The sequence below is a fragment of the Vanessa tameamea genome, chromosome 10 (assembly GCF_037043105.1).
Source record: "Vanessa tameamea isolate UH-Manoa-2023 chromosome 10, ilVanTame1 primary haplotype, whole genome shotgun sequence".
In the NCBI taxonomy this organism is placed as follows: Eukaryota; Metazoa; Arthropoda; class Insecta; order Lepidoptera; family Nymphalidae; genus Vanessa; species Vanessa tameamea.
This window is the reverse complement of record NC_087318.1, coordinates 3,634,050-3,657,837: the sequence shown is the minus strand read 5'-3', so window position 1 is coordinate 3,657,837 and position 23,788 is coordinate 3,634,050. Positions and strand designations below refer to the sequence as shown.

The 23,788-nt window shown below is 30.5% G+C and overlaps 3 long non-coding RNA genes across 4 annotated transcripts; 1 reads left to right on the top strand and 2 right to left on the bottom strand.

The window, feature by feature from the left end:
* Positions 1–266: 266 nt before the first annotated feature.
* On the bottom strand, positions 267–1,713 carry LOC135193477 (uncharacterized). The gene is made up of 4 exons (XR_010309258.1): positions 1,580–1,713; positions 982–1,032; positions 456–564; positions 267–340 (listed from the first exon to the last, which is right to left on the bottom strand). It is a non-coding gene; the product is annotated as an uncharacterized LOC135193477 (long non-coding RNA).
* Positions 1,714–15,495: 13,782 nt separating this feature from the next.
* Positions 15,496–16,982, bottom strand: LOC135193476 (uncharacterized). Its single transcript, XR_010309257.1, has 4 exons — positions 16,856–16,982; positions 16,064–16,120; positions 15,689–15,824; positions 15,496–15,578 (listed from the first exon to the last, which is right to left on the bottom strand). It is a non-coding gene; the product is annotated as an uncharacterized LOC135193476 (long non-coding RNA).
* Positions 16,983–18,473: 1,491 nt separating this feature from the next.
* Positions 18,474–20,368, top strand: LOC135193483 (uncharacterized). Of its 2 annotated transcripts, XR_010309265.1 has the most exons (4): positions 18,474–18,600; positions 18,703–18,780; positions 19,644–19,748; positions 20,301–20,368. It is a non-coding gene; the product is annotated as an uncharacterized LOC135193483 (long non-coding RNA). The 2 variants fall into 2 exon arrangements; XR_010309264.1 differs by lacking the exon at positions 20,301–20,368 and having other exon boundaries at positions 19,644–19,831.
* The last annotated feature ends 3,420 nt before the right edge of the window (positions 20,369–23,788 follow it).

Here is a 23,788-nt window from a genome sequence, read left to right as displayed (position 1 = left end):
AGAAAGTCATTATATACAAAGTTTATAGCTTTCTCTCATTATACAATACAAACCGCTATGTCCCTGCATTTTAAATCAGTAATATCTTAGAAAATATTCATTTAAATTGCATACTGTAAAGGGCCGTATTGATCGATCGATGAAATGTATAATGTATTTAAGGTACTCTATTGGACAATAATTTATATATATATATCGTTGGTGCATGGCACGCATATCTTAATAATAAAATTTACCTATGTTGATGAATTAATTGAAAACAAATATTTTGTTATAGATCAAGAATTTTTAATGTTTAAATTGATAACATTCGATGAACTGCCAACAGTTTCAAAGTATCCTGAAAAATAAATTCGTTTGAGTTACAATACTGCGACATAATTGAAACACCATTATAAACTTTTTAGCAAAGCTTAAAATTGCAATTCTGTTGTAAGAAATAATGTCGGGAATACCATTAAAATGCCGAAATTCATCGACCAAAGCCGAAAGACGGTCTTCTCACTTGTTGCACAGTATTCGGAGAGGAATCGCTTCTTGAATCAGCAATATTTGTAGGATTCACTGAAAAAAATATTAGGTTTTATTATTTAGATTTATTAAGTTAAATTAGAACGAAGGTAACCCAGTGGTAAGAATACGTCAATCCTAACCGAAGATTGCGAGTTCAAGCCTGGTCAAACACCGCTCTATTTTCATGTGTTTTCAAATTGTGTTTAAAATATTTAGTGTACTCGTGAAGGAACATTGTAAGGAATCTAGAAAGTGTTAGATGATCTGTCATACGTCTGTTCATCAATCCGAATGCCAGCAGAGAGATGGAATAAGTTTACCACGCCTTTAAGTGTAAGCCTTTAAGTGTAGCCTGTAAGTGTTTGCTCCTGGACTTTACTACTTAAGAAAAATTGGAACTAACTGATATTTTAATAATTGATCCGTATACATTATATTGGCAATTAATTGATTACAACTGAATCTTACCACTAACTGTTGTCGTACCTCCGCCATTGTTAGGGCTCTGGTCCGGAAAATCTGCAAACAAAATCACGTATGTAAATTATTAATAGAATAACACACGGAGTTGAGGTTCAAAATAAAATGCTAAAATTGAAGTGGCTTAAAATTACGTTAGTCTATTTAGAATAAGAAAAACTTTATTCCAGACACAAAATATATAATTATAGAGATATAATTATTAGAAACACGGGATTGTGCTATTATATACTATTACAAATTACACTAACGATATGATATTGTGTAATGAGGGCACGGGATGCTAACCTACAGTGCAGTATTTAGTTTTACTGAGAGTTAGCTGCTACTGAGAATTTCTTGACAACAACGGCATATGTTTTTATTGGCCCGACCAGGATTGAAAATAGTACCTTAGGATCTAATCTTTAAGCTAGCCACTTCGCCAATGAGGCAGCCTTAATTGTATATTCAGATTTAATAGCTACCGAAAATGAATGAAGTGTAAAAAATCAACAGAAAATCTGTCAAAAGCGATTTATCTCTTGATACAAATGTATTTATACATACTCGTATGTTGTTGCGTCATCTAAATATAATAACTTACAGATGCAACTCCCGCTGTAGACGAGAAAAGCCAGTAGAAAACAAACGACAAAATATTTTGACATTATTGCTTTGTTAAATAAACCAATTCACTGATTTTCAAATAGTTCGTCAGCATTTTATACTAAGTTCATCAATAAAATAAAATATTCGTGATACACGTTTCCAGCATGATAAGAACAATAATAGACAATTCTATTCTAAAATAGTCTCGCTTCTGTCCGTCCTGTATTTGTTTATTATTAATATCGAAAACGACAACGCTTTTTATGTTAATTTAAAGTTAAAAATTGACTTTTAAAATACTACAAATATAAGATTATGAAATTCACGCTAGCTTGTTACGAAGACCATTGAGATCTAAATGAAAGCTGGCTAAATATTATACACTAAAACCTTCTGCAAATGTGCAAATGTTATGTATATTGATTTTATAGTTCTTTCCAATTAGACGTATTAAAAATATCTCATAAAATATTAAAAATAAAAATGTTGAAATCATGCTTCACGATATATTTACGATACAGTAATCGATAATCGATAATATAAATAGTGTAAATACAGTGATAAAAGGCTGTAAAAGATTTAATTGCATAATATTATAAACGAAGTTCCTTACTAGAAAATTAAATTGCTTATAATAACAGCTATGGCATATTTTGTTTACGATGGATCATGCAATCGTAAGTATTATTATATATGTATCCTTTCCTTAATATAACATTATTTATTGTTCGGAATTTATGAATTTTGTATCAACTATAAATAATATTAATTTTGATACAACTTTAATTTGGGGTACAGAACTAAGATTAATATAAAAACTATAATGAAGAGATATTTTCTGTATTTATTTATTGTCTAAGTAAATACTACCGATTGTAATCTATACATATAATACGATTGGAGTGTCTGTTTGTAATATTAAAATAACCGCTTTTTACTAAACGCATATCTATGCAATATTTGTCTGTCTGCCTGTCTGTTTGTTCCGGCTAATCTCTGGAACGGCTGGACCGATTTTGTCGTGACTTTCACTGGCAGATAGCTGATGTACCACAATAAATTTTTTGTTGAATTCGCGGGCGCAGCTAGTACTTGATAATTGTCAAAAGAGTAACTTTTTTAAAGAAGTCACCAATTTTAAATTAAGATAAACATTTAAAATATCAATTTTATAATAAACAGATGTATTTGACTTGTTACTGAAATATATATAGTGTATTTCCGTTGCAGATTTTTCTACCAATCGTTCACCAGGTGACCGCAGCTATGATGTTCCATACAACAACGGTGATGATGGTTCAACGACAGTAAACGGTATTAAGCTATTCCGAAAAAATATTTATCTATTCTTTAATTTCAATTAATTCATTTAAAATAATTAATATCATTATCATCGCAGTGTATAAACTGTTATGTTATATACAAACGGGTCACGTTGACCGTTCCGATTATAAAACAAAACGCAGATAGAAGGTATGAAACATTACACTGAGCGCACGAAACATTATACTGAAGCTAAAAAAGCAAATACAAAATCAAAGGTGAATACTAAGGTTAATTGACAGTAATGCGAAGATATATGTATATATTTTTGTTAATAAGTCAAAAGTTCTGTCACTTTAATTATTTTAATTAGTAATTTATTAACAAAATGATAATTACTACACAAACTACCGACTATATTAACGAGTCTTAAAGTAGTGACCATATATTTAAAAACTTTTTTGGCGTACAAAGATACTATAAATTGGAATCAAAAGCGAGATTTCAAATTAGCAAATTGACAATACACCCGGTGAAGACGAAGTAACATATTCGATGATTTATAAGCTTAAATTATTTTTTATTGAAATTATATAACCTCTTTTTAAAACCAGGTATAATGCCGGTTCAATGGCGAAGAATAAAAGTTATAGCTATTCCTAAGCCGGACCTTTAATAAGTCTAGATTTATCTCTAATATTTTGCTAATGAAAAATCTTTCATGTTATGTTAGGTAAAAGAAGAAGGTAATAAATTTTGGCTGAGAGCACTACTGGTCTTAGAAGAGCAAGATCAAGTTTAGATTGCCTCATAAGAATAGGTTCACAATTACAGATTGGTTTTTCCGAAAACGTGGCAACTTTAGCCTGTTATCTGGATATTGAAAGTACATATAACCATGTATTAATTTACAAAATCATAGAGATATTCGATAGTTTAGCGATGGGACAAAACATATGTAGGTATCTATGGATGTTTTAAATGAAAAGCTACTTTCGATGAAAAACATTCATAATAACTTGGAGTCAATTACGTGGTCCAATATAGGCTTAGCCCAGGGTGATCCACTGTCTCCTATTCACTTGCCAATCTGCAGATTAATTAGTTTTTTATTCACAAGATAATACCTTAAGTGATAGTACTTATGATATTCGAAATGTTTTGGATATTTTTGTATCGCTTATAGGAGACCTAGGCTTGAATATATCAAAGTAGTAATTTTAACCGACAGTAAAAGTGCCCTACAACATACAAGTATGTGTTTCTCCGGAAGAAGAGCTATCCCAATAACGTATACTATTTTAAGTAGGATCAGCAACTTGTTACAGAATGTTGTGGATTTGATATTACAATGGATTCCATCGCATTTACGTTTAAGTGAAAACGAGAAGACTGATCTTTTAGCGAAAAGCGCAATTTCGGAAGGAAATTAGGTCTTTGTAACACCAGTATTTCTAATAAATTACAGAAACAATCTGTATATTACTGTAAAAGCTCGAACTAAGGTAAATTGATTGATGGTAATAGATTGGCTAACCCAATACTCAACAACTAATAAATATCATAGATATAAACAAAGGAAAGTTAATAACATAGGTCATAAGATAATTAATTTTTCAAGTTGGTGTCAAAAAACCGTACCTAAATATTTAGTAAAAATTCTCAAAGAGCTTTCGGATGTTGAAAATATATTTTCTTAGCGACATTTTAGTTTAGCGACATTAAATTATTTGACAATATGATCCAACAACTTTACCTGATATCTAGTGAAATCACAAAATTTAGAAAAAAATCGTCTTTAAATGACTAAGTATTATATATTGTTATAAATGTTTAAATATTTTATTTTTAGTGGCTCCGTACAATAGCGCTCAATCTAGAAGCAATTCAAGCACAATTACCCGACAAACGGTTGTTGATCGTCGACGTCCACAATTTTCGCCATTTATATGTGATTTTCGTCTGGTATAATATTTTCTTATTAATTTTACTAATATTATCAATGCGAAAAATTGTATGGATATGTTTGTTAGTCAACCACTTCACAGCGACAAAGCAGACCCATATGAAATTTGGCATAAATAGATTTTACGAGTAGTCTGGAATATCACATAGGTTACTTTTAATCGTTTTACCTTTTTATTCTTTTTATTTCAGAAAACTGCACCGTTTAGAGTTTAGTCCGAGTATAATATATCAGTATATTATCATATATATATTTCAGTAATACTTTGATTTCAGTCTGCCATAATGTTATTTGTGATATGACCGCATACGCTGACTAAACCGTCTGTTTTATATAAATATTATGTTTTATAAAATATATTGTCTCCGTTAAATTTAAAACGAAGACCGCGGTACTATATTTATCCATATACCTCAATAAATAAATCACAATAACGGATTTTATGTCAAATATAAGCCGATAACAGCGAAAAATCACTAATTTAATATATTATATGCAGACCTCATTCAGTGTCTGAAGTGCTTGCTGAGGAATCGAACTTTTGCGCTGCATTTCAACAGTCTCAACATTAGATTGTTATGGCTTCTTAATAACTTAAATATGTTGTACCTATAACAACTGAAGAGTTCCTTCATCTGAAGGCAATCCTGAGTGTAGTATCAGATATTAGGGAGTGGTTCCAAGTTTTTGATAACACACACCGAGACAGGTAAAACTTAGAGCTTATAAAAAATAGGTCCTGTGATAATATAAGTTTTTATAAAAAATATTATGTTTATTTTTCAGTTCTGCTAATTGGTATATTATCCTGCATCGCAACATCTTTGATATTTGTGAAAATAAAAACTAAAATAAAGTTTTGGGTTTTTTTTACCTTACCTTAACTTCGCAAAATGCTAATCAGGAACTGTAATAATTGTAAGAAATGAAACTGTGTCTCTTCGAAGGGAACGTTTATAATCAGGTTCAGTTTCATGAACCGGTAGGAGAGTGCAAGAGAGTGCACCTACCTGTCATGAAATAAATAAGATCAAAATATATTAAGAAATATTCGTTTTTTGCACTTGTACTTACTCTTAGAGTGAAACCTTAAGGCCAAGTTGTTATCAAATTTGTTTAAAAAATGTATCCTCCTCTTCCCTACTTGTGATGAAAATGTACAAAAGCACAAACATTTTAGCAGGGAGTCTTTATTTATTATTATTTTTTAATTTTGGCTTTTATTTGTGCCGAGAGGGTACAGAAGGGGTTTACTTTAATCATTGACTGATTCGAATTGATGTCAATGTCTTAATTTTTATACCTACCTTAAACTCTATGGATGCACTGTCCAGATATAAGATTATATTTCATTAGCTTGTAATGTAATGTAAAGTTGCATTTGAAAATATTGTTTTAATTTTAAGCCTGGTAAACCGATACTAAGATTAAATGTAGAAAACTATGCTTAGGATCATGTATTATAAAAATTGTAAGGTAATTTAAAATATTAAAGTATATAAAAACTTGTAGTTAACCGACAGTTTTTAAATGAAATAATATTAAGCTTTAAGAAAATTCAATAAAGTTGTGTTAAGAACTAAAATATATCTATTCAAATATAATTTAACAAGTACTTTTAAATCGGCAAACGTTAACACCCAGCTGGGATATTGTAGTTTCTAGCATCTTTCTAGCACTATTAAAAAAAAACATTATATTTTTTTTTATTGAGATTTTGTATACATTTAATAATATCAAGTAGATTTCTTCACTAGATCCATAAATCCGTGCATTTTTATGAGAGGCATATTCTAATATAGAGTAGCTATATAGAGCTTATCTGCTACATATGGAAGTGATTTCATGAAAAGGGACGGAAGTGTGTAACAGAAAACACACTCTATTTGATTTAACCAATGACCAAGCGCGGAGTTGCCCATCAGATGGTATCAACCCATTATTATTTATGTATTGTAAAGCTTTCTCGTTTTTGTTCTTAGTAATAGATTTAGATTGTTTAATAGCAGCGATCAAATATTCATTGACTGTAAATGTTTTATAATTTAATGAACGGGTGACCAAATCCCTTAAAGTATAGGTGATAGAATACCTGCCAATAAAGAATGCAATCACGATCAAAAGTGTATTATGATAGACAGTACTCAAAATAATTTAAAATTGTTTCGTGTTAGACATAAAATCCTCACCTAGGTTATATATTTAACAAAGGTATCAATTCTGAAACAATATCAGAATCTATATGGGACAATACACGATGCATGAGAGAGTCAGAGTACATTATGAGATTTTTGTAAAGCATTTGATCGTATTGCACACGAAAATATTTTATATACCAAGTCAAAGAACACAACAACATTTTCAATGGAATTCTGAGTCTGTGTCGTTTTTAACGAATGTTCCACGGGATTCAATTATTTTCGGTATGCGTAGATAATTTAATTTTAGACAGTCACTTAAAATTCAAATGTTCAATGGAATTCTCATTAATAGTCCCTTACATGTAGATGCGGATAAAGCAAATTTGACAACTTACGACATTGATGCTGCTCTTTTAGTATATTTTGGTTAATTTCATAGTATCATGTATTGTCTTATACATATAAGTTTGGGGTAACGCTTCAGATGAAAAAAGTCTTTAATTTTCAAAACCGAAATGGTCAGGCAATTTTTAATAATAGAGCTTAAGGGTTTAACAGCATCTTTTTATAAAGTAGGACTTATGACAATATATCTATAAATATATCACAAGTACAAAATCGGTGACTGTTATGACTAATGATAAATATTATGTAACCACGAGATCTAAAGATTTGTTCAATATTATCAATTTCCAAAGTTAATACGTCCTTCCTATTTCAGCGATTTGGTTCTATAATATAAGTCAAAGACCACTTTTTACATAAATAAATTGAAAACTCGTAAAATAATACTTATTATATATTTTACAGTATTACATATATATGTAGGATAGTAAAGCTTGGAGATATAATTAATGAATTATTATGTAGTTATTATATTTATATTTTTTGATTTATGAAATATAATTACTATTGATATAATAATTGCTCGGTAACTTGCTCGGTCGCTACCACAGCTATAGAATAAATTTAACTTTGTAAAATTTCGATTCAAAAGTGCTATTCAAAGTTCGAATGATCCTCCTTGAATAAAATATATTTTTAAGCTACTTAATATTTCGGTAAATTGTTCCGGTGACTATAATAATCACCTTCCTTTCAACTATATCAAACTCACTCCAATTTCAATTTTTTTTTCTTTCGTTTCGTACGACGGAAATGAATCATTTTTGAAAATCTTAATATAATAAATGATTGGATATAAAATTTTGTATTCGTCGTTGAATTACTATTTAGCGCAATAATTACCAAAAAGTCACGGAAAACTTATTTTAACATAAATTTTAAGTCCGTAACTTAAAATTTATGTAACAATCATGAGCATAAACTATATTTTATGAACCGAGCGTTTAGGTTTAATTAATAATTATAGTTGAATAATCTCTAAAAGTGATGTTTTTATAAATATAAGAATTCAAAATTGAAATAAATGTAATTGAAAATTGATTAATTATTAAAGTAATTGACGTTGCCGTCGTTTCATAAAAAAATATTAAATTGGACGTATTCTTTGAAAACAATTGACCTTCTCGCCACGCAACATCCACAAGAAGTACATTATGAACGATTCCTGGCGTCAGTTTGGTGGTCTTAGCTCTTGCCTGGCACGATGCCTAGTACTCTGCTGCTGCTTTAAATATAATTTATTAACTACCCTAGTAATATTTATGATTTATTAACCAAGTTAAACGCTAAATGTTAATATTTCAAAGCTAGGAGGTTGTAGCTCATTGATAGACATTGACCAACTACCAGTATTCTTTTTCATAAAATAGGTAGGTAGATTGGCAAATCGGCCGCTTACTGATAGGCTACCCAGGGATATTGTTACTTTAATAAAATTAACTATTTAATAAAAAATCAAGGTTGCTCTTGTGACCTACGCAGACGCGCCTGCACAAAGCTAACAATTATATTTTTGTGCTATTTTATTTTTATTTTATACCTATTTAGGGAATACACTTAAAATGACTTTGTTATTTATTTTTTATCTCTACACAGGACATATTACAAGTGTGTGCGTAAACACTTACTCACACAATCCGACACGGCCGGAAAGAGCACGCCTTTCGGCAAAAATCTGTACAATTTTAATTAATAAAGAAAGAAAGATACTGTTGACTTCTGGTAGTATTAAAAATACAATTTTAAGCCACATACCTTCAAATACATTATATTTATACCGATATTTATTGCCAATTGTATATAATTTTAAAACAGCTGATTTTAACCGATATAAATATATTTTAACGTAACAAAAAAAGTCATTCTAATTGATAATCGTGAATCGTCAAGTCACTCCTTAAAAATGAATATTAACGTTTTATTTGTTAGCTTTTTCTTATTATTTTTACTGTCAACTAACGATCACTGTGGTAATTAGTGCTCATCATTACGAACTATCCAATTTTCAATGAATATCAAGCTTTATTGATAGTTTTCTTCGTTCGATATCTGAAGATTAATTATTTCGAAATGATATCTATGACAAATATATATTTTTATGTCGCACAATATGCAGAAAAGTTCGTTCATTATTATATTATGTTTTAGCCGCTGCGCATCCTGGTGGAACTTCTACTACTGGTATTTAATTTTCTACATTAATAAGCCTTGAATTAGAATCATATCTTTGTTATATTTACTTTGGTATTATTAAATCAAAATATTTTATTAATTGCAATCATTTGTCTCTCTATAAATAAACGTGTTCATAATCACTAATTTCTTACTTAAAAACCAAATAAATAACATTCACGATATTATAGTTTTAATCTTCGTTATAAATATAATATTTCAGTTAATTCGGCCAACAAAGCAGCAGCCAATAACGAGGATGAGAATATAGTGATAATAAATACTGCACGTAAAGCCCATAGAAAATGCACACCACGAGGAGGAATACTGGTAAGCTTACCCTTAAATTATACTCATATGTATTTCAGGTACGTCTATACTAAATACTCATCAAATATAAAGTAAAATGAACGTATGGCTAGGTTTTTTTTTTGTCCATTAATTATCAGTTACCAAAACGTTGGGGATTAATGGGCATCAAGCTAATTACACTTAGTCTTCAATGCTTGACACAAAGCTTTAATGGATTGGGACAATGCACTGCACTCGCCATCAAGCCGGCCCAGCGTGGTGAGTACGGGCTTTATTCTATGGAAGTGTCCAGGGTGGAGTTGGTTTTCTGGTCAATAAGGATCTTATTAAAATATTGAGTAATTTGAGTAGCACAGAGCATTTAATTCCGTCATTGGTAAGATTTAGACGATTCAACTATGCAGAGTGAAGAAGACGGGGAGATGTTGTCTCCCGCTGTTGGATAAACTTATACAAAATCAACATCATCTTGAACAGACGTGTCATGCAGGGACCTATATACGTCAAAGGGAAAGCAATGTTGTTGGTGAATATACCTATCTGGGTCAACTAGCTCGGTAGGAACAATTTCGAGAAGGAATTCGATCAAATAATACTTTTGAAATTGACAGCATTTTTCAAACTTTTTCAAGTCATTACTTATTTTATTCCACAACTCCTGCCAGGTCAGCCAGCGCAGGGCAAGTCCAGCCACATGATGGGACCTGACCGGATATGATAGGTGGAGATCCAAGAGAAGCCTATGTCCAGCAATTAATAACGATTGTCTGATTCATTATTGGTCTAGTGGCTAGATAAGGCTGGAGATATCCGGATTTCCGGTTTTTGTTTTTTTTTCTGTACGTAACAGCGAGAAGAACATAAGCACGTTAATCCGTTGATCCAGCGCCTGAATTATTGCCGGTTGTGTCCAATCAGGCATCCCATTGATTTATGAGAAATTAATAGAGAGTCCACCTGTGCTAGCGCACTATGTCATACCATAATTGTTCAAGACGACATCATCAATCGTTGTTAAATATTTCTTTCATTTTACAGGGTGCTGCCTTAAACATACTCGTAGGAAAAGTGAGTTTATTTATAATATATTTTTACTTAAAAACTTATTGCATCAAAATTGTAATAGATAATACTTTATTACGCTTTGTTAAAGTTAAATGTAGTGTCAATATAATACCAACAATATTTAAAAAAAGATTACAGGGACTTTTGAATTTTTATTTTACAAGATAACGTATATTGTGTACCTACCACGGGTTTCGAATGTAAATTTTACCAATAAGAACCGCGAGGGAAGAAACTCAGTAGTTACTCTTTTCCATTAACCATTTGCATTTATCAAATGGTCCGTCAATAAAACTTTGTGACATTATCAGAAATAAATTGAACTCGATTCTTGACTGGTGATTTACGTTCTTCTTCCGGTCCCTCTTAAATTATTACACGATAATCAGTTTTGATAAGTTATCATTAATATACAATTTTCATATTTTTTACAGGCTTGTTGACAAAGTATGTTACAAATATTAGGTTTATGATTCAAATTTTATATTTGATTTTATTGAATACAAGATAGCATATTTTAATAAATGCGGGAAATCTGATAAGGATAGATTTCATTATTAATATAACACAACCTTAATAATATGAAATAGTATTGTATTTAGCAGAATTAATTTAAAAGAAGATTGAGAAAAAGCTATAACAAAATAAACGTTACTTAAATGATGAATGTGTTGTTGTGTGTATTATTTAGTAGAGATTAAGGAATCCAGTAAAAGTTGTTTTTATTATTTCTAGTACATATTTGCTGAAAAATATCATATTGAAAATTCCATATTAAAATAGCACGCGAAAACGCTACTTTGACAATATGGCGCTGCAACGGGGTCGGTGACGTCACTTGCCTGTATTGTAATCTGTGGCACATATAATCCACATACAGTAGGCAAACGAGGTTTATAAGCAAGTAATCTTAAACCCGACCCGTCAGAAGCGTTTTGTGTCACGTGACAAATGTTTAAAAAAATGCAGTTTTATTTATGGATTTTTGAATAAATTAATTATTATTTTCAACTTTCGGTTATAAATAACCATTTTTAAACTCATAATATATACTGATTACAATTATTGACACTTTATTTTTCGCATTGTCTAATAGCTTATTGATATTGATTGATATGAAATTTTACAAAGAAAATATATTTTAATATTTAGCATAAAAGAATATTCAAATCAATACAAATGGCATGGTACGATGGCAAGAATGTTAGCAACATTTCAACCGCAATTCCGATCCGAACGCCAAATGCACCAGGTCTCATTTTACCACTGGAGACAGTAATACGTTATACTTTTAATTATGGTTTTTGCATTATTACTCAATGGTCTAAGTGTTTTAGCTGCGTATGTTTTAATCGTTTATTCGCTTCAACTTTTTCCGGCTCCTAACGCTGTTTATCAAATATACGAGGCTGTCTTACTAATATATACGGGGCTAATGTGTAATGCATGTAGCGTCATACACGTGGGCTCATCCTCGCCTCCGGGGAACCAGTGTATCGGGTCTCTTGCCATCATCACGATACGAATTCCACGGGGTTCAATAAGAACAGGAACTTCGATGGTGACAAAATCCCTTTTTATTGTATCATTAAGAATACCGTGGCGGAAAAGTAACTGAACTCTGAACAAGAAAGGCCATGTAATCCACAAAAATGTTTCTTTCAACACGGGTGTCTGTGGTCAAGGTTCAGCGGTGTGCTTAGTTGGAGACCTGCTGATATGCGGAAACATTCCGCGGTCATGATTGATGATGTTGGACAATAACTATTTTTAATTTGTATATAATTGAGCCCTAATGTAAATTATGTAAATATATATAATAAGATTTTTATTTAAATACCTTCCATACAAAAAATATTATTATTAATTTTAACAATCAGTTTTATTTAAAAACTTAATATTATTTTATTTCTCGGGATTAGCCCCGACTGTCATATTTGTAAGCCCCTCTCTCTGTCTGTCTCTGCAAGACACAGGATTGAATAAACCAACCCTTAAAAACAAAAGTCGGTAACTTTCGTCTCTCATCGGCTCGCGTTCAATGTAATGGCAACTATCAAGTCACATTTATGTTGCTAGTAATAAATCTGTATTCAAAGAATCGATCCCCTAGAGAAATCCAAGAAAATAAGTATTATATATCCTATGCCTTGAACAGTAGCTCCAAACATGTGATCGTGTACATTTAGAACAATAGATACACCGGTTACGAAAACCGAAAAAATATATAAATCACACCGTATTCAGCGATGGCATTGTTTCATATATCCCATGTATTGTTGACGCGAGACGAGATGGCCCAGTGGTTAGAACGCGTGCATCTTAACCGATGATTTCGGGTTCAAGCCCAGGCAAGCACCACTGAATTTTCATGTGCTTAATTTGTGTTTATGATTCATCTCGTGCTCGGCGGTGAAGGAAAACATCGTGAGGAAACCTGCATGTGTCTAATTTCAACGAAATTCTCCCACATGTGTATTCCACCAACCCGCATTGGAGCAGCGTGTTGGAATATGCTCCATACCTCCTCCTCAAAGGGAGCCTTAGCCCAGCAGTGGGAAATTTACAGGCTGTTAATGTAAAAAATGTATTGTTTATATGTATAACCAAAAAACACTTTTCCGGCATCACAATAGTGTATGAAAATAATATTTGAAACAAAAAAGTAACAATAAGAAAGTAGATTTTTTATTATTATATTATCCTTTTCACTACTTCTATATGAGAGAAGCAGGTTAATACTACACGATTTATTCCTTACAAGTCGGAAAATTAACTGATTACCGAACGCTTAACCCTCCTTAAAGAAAGTGACGATTCCTTTTTCAAAATATTTCTTCAGCTCACTTCATTCAAGCTGATTTGATATATGTATAATATTATTGTAAGTGAAACAAAGACGTAATTGTGTTTTTCTGTACAGACAAAAATTTGTTTTTTATTGACAACAATTTTAGTAAAATACATTGATTTTCACTTATATCAAATTACTAACTCACCTGTAAAGTAAAAAAAAACAACATTTAAAGCCTTTATTTCAATATGAAACACAACCTTTACACAAATTCCCAATGACAGTGACAGTGGCATCTCCCACATGGATAAGGCGGCAAACTCAGAACAGATAACTGAGACAAGTTACACTATAATGTAGTGATTTTCTTTACATATGTATAGAGATGAGGTTTTAGCTGTAACATGATTAGCAGGTGTAAAATAACGGTCAGACACAAAAAAAAAAAAACATATTCAGCGATGCGTCTTGACCACTGAAACCTAAAATTGTATTATTTCCATACTATACATGTTCGATGAATTTATAAAGTATACAAAGGTAACATATTTTCGTATTCATCCAGAGATTTTAAATGTCTTAAAACAATTAACCAATTGCTACTATCGGGATTTTTATGTTAATATATATTGTATATATATGTTGCTCTTAAGAGCTCTTATCTAAATTGGTCTTTCTCAACATTATTCATTTCTGTTAATTACGCAACGTAGAATATCAGGCAGTCTCCGAGGTTTTACAATACGTTAAGATTTTAAGTTTGTTTTATTTCATTAGAGTTTTTTTTTTCATTTAGAGAGGCTATTTATTTAGCAGTTTTTCGATGATTGGGTAAATTAATAATTTGGGTCATCGCATAGCATCATAATCGGTTATCAACCGAAAAGCTCTAGAATTGACACATATTATTAAACATTATAATTAAAAACTATCAATCTTTCATATATTAATAACACTAAAAGTTACAGTTAAAACTATGAATATATTTATAACTAGCTATGCCCGCGACTGTTTGGGGTGTGAATTTAACAAAAGAGTTATTGTTCAGTTCTCAGATTTTACTACAACTTATAAACTCTGTATTAGGCAGCTTTTTTTATATTAAGTCGTTGGTGCTCCCATCAACCCGACGTGACGGCGGCGCCAAGGCTGCGCGCGGTACTGGACAGTATTTGGACAATGTGACAAGTGCTAAGTTACTCCTTATTACATCAGCTATCTGCCAGTGAAACCCCCCTCAAAATCGGTCCAGCCGTTCAGAGATTAGCCGGTACATACAGACAGACAGACAGACCATAATTGTAAAAAAAATATATTTTGATATGTACCGTGTATACATACAAATGCATTTAGTAAAAAGCGGTTATTTTAATCTTACATACAGACACTCCAATTTTATTCAATGTACAGAAGATATGGGAAAACACCGCTTACATATAACAAAAATATATTTTTTATCATTACGATAATAAGTTTAAAAATTATATATAATATTTTTTATTTATTTATTATTTAAAAATGAATTGGAACAACCATAAACATAAATTACAATGTTAGATTATAGCGTGTAATGTTAAAGAATATTAATATGTCAAAGATAATTTTAATTGTAAGATAACATTCCACTACCCAGTTACACTACCCAGAGCATATTATACAAAAAAACTTTAAATGGAAGATTTGTAGTCTCCATAAAGTCTACAGAATAAAATAAGTTTTCCTAATAACCAGGTGGCACGCGTATCTAAATTATTTAAAGTTTACTTAATTTGAAGATTAATGGAAAACAAATATTTTGTTATAGATGACAATATTTAATGTTTAAATTAATAATAACGTTAAACTTTCAGCGAACTACCAACAGTTTCAAAGTATCCTGAAAAATTAAAAAAATAGATTTAGAAATTGGCGATGCCGTATTGAAGGAATATGGCCTCGGATGGGATTAAGGAAAATTATAAGCATTACTAGGTGGCCTTAACTTACAATTATTAAAATACTTGTAATCCATTCTAGGAAAAGAACGGAAATCCTAGAGCAAAGTGGTTAGGTATTCCTCTTACTTCTTGAACAGTATTCGGAGAGGAATCGCTTCTTGAATTAGCAATATTTCTAGGATTCACTGAAAGGTAATATATTACTTTATATTAAATTTTTTATAGTTTTTGATGAAAATCTGTAATATTTGTATTCCACCGATCGGAATTGCATCAGCGTGGTGGAATAGGTGTACCGAGCACATTCACATTACTAAACAATATTACTTAAGAATAATGGTAACTAATTGATATTTAAGTAATAAATTGTAATATATTTAATTCATCATAATATTTGCATTTAATTTATACCACTTAATCTTACCATTAACTGTTGTCGAGTCGCGACCGCCGCCATTATTACGTTTCTGGACCGGAATAGCTGCAAACAAAATCATATGGGTAGATAATTCATACAATATTCCATACAGTTCAGGTTCAAAATAAAATGCAAAAATAAAAGTGGTCTAAAATTACGTTAATCTATTTAAAATAAGAAAAACTTTATTCAGGACAAATATTAACTATCTATCTATATAATCCAAAAAGCATCATAAAATTCTCATTGGATTCTAACGTGAAATAATAACTAGTGGAGCACAACACCTGTATGAAGTTGGAAACTAGGTATACAATAATTATATTTTTTGGGTTCCATTCGATTTTTCATTTTCACACAGGTGAGCAAACCACCTGAATTTAATCAGCTACAAAGGTCTATACTAGAAACATGGGCTTGTGCCACAAATTACAAACGATGTGCTGTTGTGTTATGAGGCCACTGGATACTAACCTACTGCGCAGAATTTAGTAGTGCACAACTCAACTCATTTGCTATCATATGATACGAATTCAAACCGGGCTGCTGTCGAGACTTTCTTGACAAACAACCGTATATTTTTTATGGGGCCGATCCGGATTGTACCTACCTTCGGATCTAACTTATAAGCTACCAATGAGGCAGCCATAACTGTATATTCAGATTTAATAGCTACCGAAAATAAATGAAGTGTAAAAAGTCTAAATACAGAAAATCTGTAAAAAGCGATTTATCTCTAGATCCAAAGACTTTATACATACTCGTATATTGTTGTATCATCTAAATATAATAACTTACAGTTGCAACTCCCGCTGTAGACGAGACATGCCAGTAGAAAACAAACGACAAATAATTTGGACATAATTGCTTTGTTAAATAAACCAATTCACTGATTTTCAAATAGTTCATTAGCATTTTATACTTAATAATCAATAAAATAAAATATTCGTGATACACGTTTCGAGCATGATAAGAATAACAATAGATAATCGTCTTTTTCTGTCCGTCCTGTATTTGTTTATTATTGAATATTATCGTTTAAAATGCTACAAATATAAAATTACAGGATTATGATATTCGCGCTGGTTACGTCAATAGACTAAATTAAAACCTTCTCCAAAACGCGCTGCATCTTCTGGTTTTGAAGTCGATTGCTTTTGTTGTTATTTTTGTTTTTTTCAGTATGGCATTGCAAAAAAAGTTCTCTCATTCAATAGTATATATGTATAATAGTATACTGTACTGTCTGTGTGGAAACTGCAGCTGGTCATCAAAATAACAAAACACAAAACAACTTAGTATTCGGCTTTAAATCAGCAGATTGGTATTTATGGCGCAACACCACGTATCCGAAGCTTGGTTCACGATGTGACCATTAAAGGTTGGAACCCTTGACTCAGTCTTGACTGAGTCTTGTCGCCAGAGGGCATCTGAAAGCCTTCTTTCAAACCAAGAACGTCAAGATCCATATTAACTAAGGATGCAAGTCACCCCGAACGTTTGAACTTAATTCATTATTTTTTGTTAGAAAACAGGCGTAATCGACAGGGAAGCTGGACACCGGCATGCAAGGAACATATTCATGGCAAGGCGAATGGACTAGAAATGTTAACTGTTAAATAAAAATACGCCGTCCTGGCCAAAAGATACACTACAAGTGGGGAATGTTTTCATATTGTGCTGTCATGCGCTCAGACATGCGATCCTAATATATGGGACATATCTTGTGTGGCTTAAGATTAATTTTGCATGCGCGGACGATGTCTTAGAGTTGCTCAGAAGTGTCGTCTCGGAACGGTGATCATACTACGAGTTTGTCGTTGACCGTTATATAATATGTTTATCTAGCAAACAATAAACGTACTTTTGGAGTTAGGTTGGGTTGGGTCTCTGACGAGTCGTGATACTAGGGCGGCTAGGTAGTACAAATATAGTTTTTTTTTTCATATCCATTGTGCTTAGGAAACGCAGAGGTGTCTAGAGGACTCTGCTGCACTGCAGCAGACTGCAGACTGCAGGACGCAGCTAACGATGAAAATCGAAGACCTTCTTTGCCAACTTTTATGGGCTGAACTCCAAATCATCGCTCTGGCTGCGTCTTGGCAATCATTGGGGTAGCATAGTTAGGCCGTTACTCTGTTGGTTAATATTTTTATTGTTAATAACTTATGTTTTCTTTTTGGTTATATTTATTTATGTTCTTTTGTTGTTAATTTTGTAAGTTAAAATTGTGTTCAAATACTAAGGTAGTTATTTTTTGTTTAAAATCTCACTTCAGGTCTAAATTCACAAGAATATATATTAAAAATATTTCATAAACTATATAAATAAAAATTTAATTTGAATCATGTTACACGACATATTTACGAGACATTAAATTCCATCGATGGTATAAAAAGTGTAGATACAGTCATACAGACCTTAAATCCAAAATATTACAAACAAGGTTTTTAGCAAAAACAAAATTGTTAAACTAAAAATGAAATTCTTTATGATATTAACTATTTTCTTGGCATATTTTGTCTACAACGGATTATGCAATGGTAAGATTATATTTTTTTAATTTTGTTTTTTTTTTCAAATATTTTTGATTTATATTTACTATAAATAATATTTATCTTATTACTAAAATGTTTCCATTGCAGTTTCTCCCCTTCGTTCACAACCTATCAATTATGATGCTCAAAACGGTAGAAATCGTGGTGGTTCAACCACAGTAGACGGTATAATTAAGCTATTTAGAGCGATTTTTATAATTTCTTTAATTAGAATTATTATTATTTTTTATTTCGGTTAATTTTAAGTATTTATTGATATTTTAATCTCACCATCAACGTGGCATCACCCGATATATATTCAATGTTGCGATTATACAAAAGCATTTTCAACGAGACAGGTATCCCAATTCAAATATGACCAAGTTTATTTTTTTGAATTATTGGTCTGCTTAATAATACTTCTAACGGTTTGATGATAAAAGATTCATAGGCGTTCCCCCGAAAATAAATATTTCACAAAATATTTTCTGAGGCGAATTATCAAAACAAATTTTCTTCAAATTTCAAAAGTCATTTAAGTTTTATTAGTAGAAAATACAGCTGTGTTTACACACTCTCTTCCGCGGTCTCCGTTGGGAATTGCTTCTGTAACCAGAATCGGTCAGTAGAATATCATTCTAAATATTGGAAAAATATATTGACACAGACGGGCTTGCACAAAGACCTACGATCATTAAATATCATGGCAATAAAGTTAATAACATGCTAAGTTCTGCAACAACCATACATAAAGAATCTTTCAACTGAGCGTGATAGAACCAAACCTAAATGTATAAGGAATATTAAAAATGCTCGAAGAAATCTCGGGGAGTGTTGAAAATATGTTTTCTTAACCAGTAATCATTAAACAGTATTATTAAACTATTTCACTGTATAAGGTTACCTAATATCTATTGCATGGTATATAGTATCTATTGCAATCATAAATTCTAAGAAATACTTTTAAATGGTTTTATATTTATTATAAAAAAATATATTTTAATAAGTAGGTGTTTCATGTCGATATTAATTTTAAATATTATTTTTAGTGAATCCGTTTAATAGTGCTGTATCTTCAAGCAGCTCGAACCCAACTACCCGACAAACGGTCGATGAAAGTCGTTAATCGTCGCCGTTTATATGGTTTTGGTTTGGTAATCTATTTAATATTTTCCTATAATATAAAAAAAAATTAATCTTCAGTGATAATTTAATTTTGAAAATAACATACTTTTTTTTAATATCATTCGTATTATATATAAGTATATATAATACAAACTATGGTGGCTTTCATACAGGGTTATTGGTAATTCGACGTATTCCCGTTAGGAGGTGATAGGGGTGACTATTTGCGATAATTTTAACCTCCATATGCATAATTCAAAAGTGAACCATTTTTGAGTTATCGCGTTTTTTTAGATTTTTTCAAAAGTATCAATTAAAATCTACTTTTTTCTTCTGATTTATAAAAACGATTAAGCACTGGATTAAACCTAATATTTAAACAATAATTATCGCAAATAGTCACCCCTATTACCTCCTAACGGGAATACGTCGAACTACAAATAACCCTGTATATTCTATACATATATATGTTATATATTGCGAATTAAATAACTAAAACTGACAATAATATATATATATTTTTTTAATTTTCACCTTTCTGAATACTTAGTGTAATAATATATATTGTGTTTATTTTTCAGTTCTGCTAAATTATAGTTCACGCCGCATAACGTCATTGTTATTCAAAATAAACGTAAATTCAAAAATGTGTTTTTTTTTTTTGCTTCTAATCGAAAAAGTTTCAACCAGACATCGTAAATCTCCAAGAATTTAAACATTATAAGTAAATCATCTATCATAAAAATACATAAAAAACTTCAGTAGCGGTAGTTTTACTAATATTAAAGCTCAACTAGAAATACCATAAATATGTCTTAGAATTAAAATATATTTATTAAATACAGTTTTACACGTAATTTTAAATCGTCAAGAGCTACTCATGGCTTATACTGTGGGTTCTACGATATTCTATTTTTTTTTTTTTTCAATACTATTAATTTCATTATAAAAATAATATATCGTGATATATAATTATATCGATTTTGTGAAATACATATTTTAATTTAGAGTAAATAAGTTATACGATAGCTAAGGCGAGCGAGAATAAACTAATTAAATATTAGATTATTTTTATAATATCTTGGTTTGTAATATTTAACACTTGTCAATTATGAACTGCGACATTTTATAAAAATGCGCAAATAAATTGCGATGCTAATATCATAATACTACTTTTCTTAAAGATATATTTATAGATATATATATATAATATGAATAGACATTCACCTATGCATACATTATCAAGAAGCTGAAAATTTACTTGAACGTAAAAGATAAAAGAAATCCCGCTGAGCTTCTTTCGCCGGTTCTTCTCAGGTCCGAGGTATAACAAGTATAACACCTATATTGAATACAGATTTTTGACTTTATAATTAAATTATAGTGTGCAAATATTAATCCGTATCACTCTTATTTGAAGTATATAGATAGATAAATTATATGGATAAGATGCCACTAAAGAATTCAATCACGATCAAAAATTCTTAAGAAATTTATGTATGTATATATTGTATGTATCCTAGAGCATTCCAAATTCAAAATAAAATCTTAAATTCAATAGATTCGAGGCCACGCGGATTATTATCAAAAATATATCCAAAAGAAATATAAATCATAGCAATACCGAGTTGGTTATAATTGATCGTCACGTAAACTCAAATATTAGAGTCGCTAGTGTATTTAAAAATTACATTACATAATACTACTCAATATTAGGTACAGGTTTATAATACATCGATATAAAATCGAAAATATAATTTTGATGAATTATTTTGTAATTTTTATTTTCCTATGTGTTGCTTCTTGCCAACATTCTAAAAACCCTGAAATAAAATCCACACCATTTTTCTTCACTATCCACTACTTGAGATAAGCCTCTTCCGAGGTCCGCCAAAGCTCACCTTCCGCCGCCTTCGCCGCCTTCCGCATCTAGTCCAGTTCTGCCAACTTATTCAGGTCATCAGTCAAAAACAAAAGTAAAATAATAGAAGTTATTTTTTTTATAACACACAAAAAACATTAAAATAAAGTTTATTATCTTGACAAAATCAAAATACTTTGACTTTATTTAAAAATAAACATCAGTTATAAATGAAGATTTTGGCAAAATAAATGGTAAGCATAGACGACAAAGAAATAGTCCAGCCAAAAGCTTTAAAATTAATGAAAAAAACTTGCATGCATGCATTTTTTAATAGGAAAATTTAAGAAAATAATTGATGCGTGGTTTTTTATATCAAAGTTCATTAGCTAACTTTTATAAATAAATACCAAAACAGAGAAAATTAAAAAAAAAACTGATTTGCAAATCTAGTACAAAGTGACTTGTTAGGTAAATTATCAGATTTTTATTGAATAATACAAAAATTTCATTGCTCATAAGCATTAAAACATAACACGAACTATTTAAAACATAATATAATTAAAAAATATAAGTAAACACAGAAATGTAAAAAATCATTTTGTATCTGTTTTTAAATAGATAATTGTTATGTATATTAATTAAGACAAAACTGTGAGCATACGGTAGTTTTATCATTACAAGCTTTTATTTAACTTGCAATGTAGGTATCTACCGTATTCACCCGTAGTGAAATCTTGCAACTCAATTTAGAAGCAGATATCCTTAACGGATTCAGCTGAAATTTCATATACACGTTCAGTTTGGATGACAATGCATGGTTAACTGTAGCACGTCATTTTAAATCCAACATGGCGGCATAACCATGATGGCGGATGAATTATTTTTAACGCACTCCTGCAATATGGGTATTAAATAAAAGGGCTTGCTAAGAATAACTCGAAAAGTAATGTGACGTCACTCTTAATTCAATATGGCGGATGTGTGGATACTTTTTTAAATTCATTCCTACAATAATGGTATTAAATAAATGGGCTTGCTGAGAATGAGTCAAATAATAAATAATAAGGTGACGTCTCTGTAAACCAATACGAAGGAGTAAGTATTTAGTGCTTGCCTATTATATGGGTATCAAATAGAAGGACTCACTGAGAATACAATTAATGCGAGTTTAATTAACTAAAGAATAAAAAATAAATTGAAAAAAAAATCTTTTTTAAAAACAAGCTTTTATTTAAATGTGCAAAACAGAAAAAAAAAACTTTTACACTTAGCTATTGCTGTTAATTTGTAACGCCATTTCAGATTTGACACATTTATCACAATTTATATGATATAAAAAAAAAATTGTTGCGAAATTTATTTGTGTAGCTAAACAAGTAAATTAAATAATTTGATGTGAATTATTTTATAGGAGTACTTAAATTTATTTATTATAAAGCTAACACGTCAATACCATTAACACATTTAACTACTGATATGTATTTATTGCCAATCGTATATTTTAATCAAGTTCAAATACATATAAAAGTATTTGACATCGTGAACAAATCATTGCAATCATAATATAAGCCAGCGTAAATCGTTGACTCATTCCTCAAGAATGAATACAAAAATAATATTATTTATTAGCTTTTTTCTAGTATTTTTGCTATCAACGAACGTCGGTTACGGTAATTAGTTTAATAGTTTTAAGCTTCAATATTAAACAATAGATTTAGCTTTACTACTATGTGAATACTTTCGGATCTTTTTTAAATTTCTGTATTTGAAAATATATCATAAAATGAGAGATATCTCACAATATTTTAAAAATAATCCAGACTGAATTTGGAATTGGAAGCTTACCGATTACAAATATTACATTTTGTTTTAGTTAGCGGAAATCCTGGGCGAACCGATACTTTGGGTAATTATTTTCTTTTTTTAATTAAGTTTTTTCAATTTTATTTTTTCTAGCATAACTTGAACTATATAATATTTCTTCTCTTTCAATAAAAGTTATGTAATAGTCATGAAATGTCTTACGGCTGGGCTACGGTCTCTCCTATCTTAAAGGGCTTATTTTTAAATACAAGTCTTATTAATTATGTGCAAATTATAGAAGCTAATGAATAAATATTTACCATTTTATAAATGTTTGTCTCAGTGAACACAGACAACGAAGCAAAGGCCAAGAATACTAATGAAAATGTTGTGGTAGTAAAT